This window comes from Belonocnema kinseyi, chromosome 7, assembly GCF_010883055.1.
Source record: "Belonocnema kinseyi isolate 2016_QV_RU_SX_M_011 chromosome 7, B_treatae_v1, whole genome shotgun sequence".
NCBI lineage: Eukaryota > Metazoa > Arthropoda > Insecta > Hymenoptera > Cynipidae > Belonocnema > Belonocnema kinseyi.
Window position 1 is genome coordinate 52436885 of NC_046663.1, and position 5538 is coordinate 52442422.

Here is a 5538-nt window from a genome sequence, read left to right on the forward strand (position 1 = left end):
AAGCTATCTAAGGATGGTACTATAGAACGCCACCTCAAGGTAGGCCTAGTGGCGCCATCTCTTGGTCAGGCCGGAAACTTATCAATCCACCCTCGTACTAGATTAAAAGTATTTTAAGAATTTATGATTACATCAATGCAAATTGAATAATGTTTCCAGTTTAAAACGTTTAAAATTGAGTAATTTCATATTGAAATCTTCTAAATTAGTCATTTTAAAAGAAATGGCATTTTAAATTAATATATTTTGAATTACATTTTTTAAGCAACTTCCTGGGTAGAAATTATAAAATGGTTCTTAAGAGGCCCTGTCTAGATTTCCTATTTTCTATCGAGGCCCTAAAGTGGCAATCTATCGAGGGCGCAAGCGAAAGCGTCACGCTCAGCTAGCGAGATCATCAGGTGGCAACCTAATGAGGCCCTATTAATAGGGTCTTTATAGAATCTAGATAGTCGCTCACACACTATTATTCGAAAGCATATGCTATTGTTTTTTATTTTGTTGATTCAAATAAACTATTATTAAAATATTAAAAAATTGATCATGCTTTAAATTCTGAAGTGTGATGCTATGGTTGCAGTAGTATTAAAGTTTAACCAGCACATTGCCATAATCTATTACTAGAAATTTTTGATTCAAAGAAGGAAAATATTAATCCAATTGTAAAATAAATTTTCATTGCAAAAGTTTAATCTAAAAATTGAACACCAGTCTTGTATAGCCTCTGACAAACAACACTCCTTGTTTTCACGTATTTTTATTGACATTCGATTATTAACTATACTCCGCAAGTTATTCTAAAATTAAACGTATTGTTAAATTTGTCTAGAGAAGACTTATTGCTAATAACTAAAGACAAACGCAGTTTATTAAAATATCGGCAAGCGCCGAGAATCGAACGCACGCAACGCAGGCTTAAAAGTCGACCGCCTAATCCCCATTGCTACGATGCCACGCTGAGTGCGTTATCATAAATGTTTGACGGCATTCATCCGATACTTTAGAAATTAGGAAAAAAGGTTTTTGAAGCTCGATTTGTTATATATGATTTTTAAACGTACTTACGTGATTTCAAATTAAATCGATCTTTAAGAAAAACTCTTTTCAAATTTTTAAGACACCAAATGTTTTAATTTTTTCAGAAAAAAATAAAATTTTTCAAATTTTGCATCTCGGTAATTTCTTAAATTTTTTCTTTTTTTTAAATCTAAGTATAATTAAGCATAAGAACACCAATGTACTTTTTTGTAGTCACATCTGTATTACCCGCTTTACCTGTCGAGGGCTTTACAAGGTCCCCTCAAGAAAATAATTAATTGATAGCAATTATTTTTTAAATATATCTTTATGAATAAAGCTTTTTATCTAGTTTAATTAAAAAATATAGTGCTAAAAAGTGAGCATATAAATAATGTAAGACAAGTAGCATACGACAATAACCTGTCGAGGGCCAGTGGGTCAGTGGCTTCGTGAGAGCCAATATTTAGTTTAGGCATAAAGAGGCAATTTCTACCCGGGATGCAGCAAACTCTTAAATTAAAAACGATCCGAAACAATGAACTTCAAGTACAGAAATGAAAAGTACGGAAATTTTAAATTTCAATTATTGAAAATGGTGCAATTTCAAGTTGAAAACTGTCATAAACGGAATAATATCAAATTGGAATTATTCAAAGAATTTGTGGTTGTATCATTTTAAATTGATGTTTTTTTCAGTTTAAAACTATCTAAATTTAATCAAACTCACTAATATAATAATAATTTTTCTTCAACTTGGTAATTGTCGATATTTCAATTCAGGTTTTGGTCCCTATCTGTGGCCGAACTGACAATTTTTATGCAAATTTTTTTTTTGTATTTAAGAAAAAAATCAAATCAAAATTTATATGAATTATATTAAGTTTCAACCCCTATACGTGGCTGACATATAGTATTCTGTTGACTGCAAAATTGATCAAATTTAAAAACACGCTTAAATAAATTTTTTTGTTTGGAAATGTACGTTAGTATTGATGAATGAAGTGTCAGTCCGGGACGAAACATAACAAATGTAATTATTATTTTTAATTACAAATATTGTTTTTATTAATTGCATAACACGCAAAAATAAATATTATCGACCCTAATGCTAATTAAAAGAATATTTTTTTACTGCTCAATTAATTTACCATTTGAAGTGTTTAAAATTGATCAAATCACCGTTTTTATTTCAAAAATGTTCTGGTTAAAGTTTTTATTGAATCGTTAAAAATGATGCTTGATGAAATTAAACAAAGAAAACGTTAAAAATGAATAGTTTTTATATTATATTGAGACTCAATCCATTTTATACAATTGCAAAATGAATAGCTTTTTAAATTGATTGATTTTCAGTTCCTGTTTTCAAGCTCCTTCAGCTCTTTTTAAAATTTTCAAATTGGAGACATTTATCTTTCTATATCAAGGGATGAATATGAATTTTCTGAATTTGTATGATGTAAGAAATGGGTCGCTGAATCAAGTTAAAGTAATGATTTCCCCTGATTCATCAGTAAGTTTCGGGGATTAATCAATATAAGACAAGAGGACCGATTCCCAAAGTAATATTTTTTTGAACGAAATATATTCAAAAATATTTGCGACTAATTTTATTTATAAAATTATACAAAATTGTACTAGGATTTCGTAGTTTTTAAAACCTGGCACTGCTCATTTTTCATTAAAATTCCAGATATCTTCAATATATAGAAATTTAAAACATCATGTCGAAAATGTGATTGTCTTGCACTTGCAATCCTCTTAATTGTCGTTTATTTGCAAGTGTTTATCGGCATCAAAGTCGTTCGAAGGCCAAGTTAAAGAAAATGATCTTGGGTATTCGTCAGCTATTTGCATTACGTCGTGAATGTTGTACATTCCCTATATCACAAAATACTCTTACGCATAACATTACGTGTCTTTTAAGCAAATTAATTATGATAATTAGTCAAATAAGTATAATTTTCCTATATTCAACTTTTGTCCAGCAGTTTTCTTATTTTATTCTTCCATTATTCCGTTGCATAATTTTTCTTGTAACAAATATTAAACTTATTTACTTTAGTTGTTGAAGACAAAAAGTAATAAAATTAATAAAAAGACTAGATTCTATAAGAAAATCAAGATTAGCTGAATTTTCTCTATTTCAAAATTTGATCTTTTACAGTAAATTATTAATTAGTAATATAAGTAATATTAGTAATAGTCATTATTTTTTACAAATCGCTTATATTTATCGGGTTTTCAGCTTAATGTTTAAATTTAAATACAAATAATTTTCTTATTGGAAAGTTCAACATGTACAAATGTCTTTTCAACGTTGTAAAATTGAAAAATTAAAATTTTGGAATCATTCAGAGTTGTACAATTTGTAATTCAAAATTAATTTGGTAATTGATGTGTCTCCCAATAGTTTGAAAAAAGATAACAAATTAAATTAAATTAATTAATCATTTTATTTTTCCAAAAAACGTTTATTTATCCTTGCTTTTATGAAAATTTCAAAAGCAGTTTCAACTAAAAAATTCATCCATAATATTAATGAAATTCGAATGAGAATCCTTGTTATGAATAAGACACTTTAGGGACTTTGGCACTCAGGTTGGCACTAGACTTGTCAGTGATTGGCTGCTCCTATTGGTCAATTCCTTAAGCACCCAGTGAGTGGCACTGGCAGCCTGAGGAAAATACAGATTCAACAAAATTCTATTTTATTCATTGACTTTAATTTCAAAAACGACACTCTTTTTCAAAACATCGAAAAAAATTTGTCTTTAAAAGTATTTAATAAAAATGTGCAAAAAAATTGGGTCCCTTTTATAAAGCATTACCATTTGTAATTTAGAATATCTCTAATTTAATTCAAATCACCGGTCCAAAGAATGGTGCTTTTTAGAAATCATTGTAAACACTGGAAGTGATTCCTTTTGAAGTTTAGAAAACGGTATTCAAGGATTGGCCACTGTTTTTCATTTGGCAGGTTCATTTATTTACTGTTTTGAATATTATTTATATTACTTACATCAATAAAGATAAATGATTGTCGGGACTTTTTGCGGGAAATTGAAAATCTGTTGGTAAGACTGTTTCTGAAAGCGTCTCGTAAATTGTCAAACTGCGCAAACTCTGAGCCTCTGAACGTAACTTTCCTAACCTGTGTCAGTTCATCTCGATTCGATCCGAATACAACAATCTGAGACGCAGTTAAAAAATAGACTAGTGGATAGTGGAGTGCTTTTTTAAATAAAGTTTCGTCGTTACGACGACGAATTGCTTTTACAAAACGACGAATTTTTCTTCCCCGTTTCCTGGGCGTCTTTTCGCCATTCTTTTGGAGAAAGCGGATTGGCGTCGCAAGAAGCGATCAGAAAATGAGGAGCTGAGAATAGACACCTTTCGTTACCACGAGGTAAGCTCCTGTCATCGTTGATATTTTATGCACTTTTAACATAGCTCTTCATTTAATATGAGAAAACAGTTGTGTTTGTAGCGCTAAAATTAGGCTGACGCTTTTTTATTTCGTAAAAAAAAGTAAATACCAAGAAAAAGACTACAGTTTTTGGAACACTTGATAATACAATTGATTATAATTGAAAAACGCGTATGTGCGGGAATGATTAATAGTTTACTTTTTTGTAGTGAGTCAAGGGATTTTAAACGAGGTGTGAAGGAATTTTGTAGTGACATTGTATGCGCCTTACTCAAACTTATACCGAAAATTATATCCGAAATATCAAACAACATTTTCCCTCGCTTATTCCAAATCTAAAACAATAATCAGAATTGTTTATATAGACATTCTCTGAACTAATATGAAGTTTAAAAAATAACTAGATAATTGCGCGCGCTCTGAAACCAGTGTTGAATAGTAATTTGTTGCAAATAATTAATTTAATGAAAAGTTAGGTTATTTCTAACTTTTATGGCGACTTTGTTATTATTTTTAAAAGTAATTTGTAACTTACTTATGATTATTGCAATAACTTGGAAATTTAATTTTAGTTTCTTTACAGATTACTTTGTGTTTTTGTATATTATCTCCTAATAAGAGAGGTTTGTGGCTTATTCGTTTGAATAATTTCAACCTATATTTTTTTTTGAGAATTTATCTTTTTTGGTTTGAATTTTAACTACCTCGGTGAAAATTCATGTAGTAGAAAGTTTCATTAACCGGTTAAAAACACACTTTTTTTGTACAAAATTTTTCTTCTTGACTTGAAAATGCAACAATTCAGTGGACATTTTTCCTTGTTTAAAAATTCGACTTTTTCGTTTCAAAATTGATCTCTTTTGGTAAAAAGAATCTAATTTATTTTGGTTGAAAACTCGACTTTTTATAAAAAAATATGATTTGGTTGGCGATTCAGCTATTTTTTTTTTTGTTGAAAATTCTTGGTTTTTTTGGGTTGAATACAACTGTTATTATTATTATTACACCATTAAGCCATTTCCCCTTCGGGGTAGGCGTGACTCACTCGGCAGGGGAAAGGAGTAGTGTGTGGATGGGATAGAGATTTTTCA

The 5538-nt window shown here is 29.6% G+C and overlaps 1 protein-coding gene across 1 annotated transcript in view; it reads left to right on the plus strand.

Moving 5' to 3' along the window:
• The first annotated feature begins 4154 nt into the window (after nt 1-4154).
• Nucleotides 4155-5538, plus strand: part of LOC117176166 (Golgi integral membrane protein 4-like) — a 70882-nt gene continuing 69498 nt past the window's right edge. The window contains exon 1 of the mRNA XM_033366258.1: nt 4155-4426. The gene's annotated coding sequence lies outside the window, so the exon portion shown is untranslated. The remainder of the gene's footprint in view (nt 4427-5538) is intronic.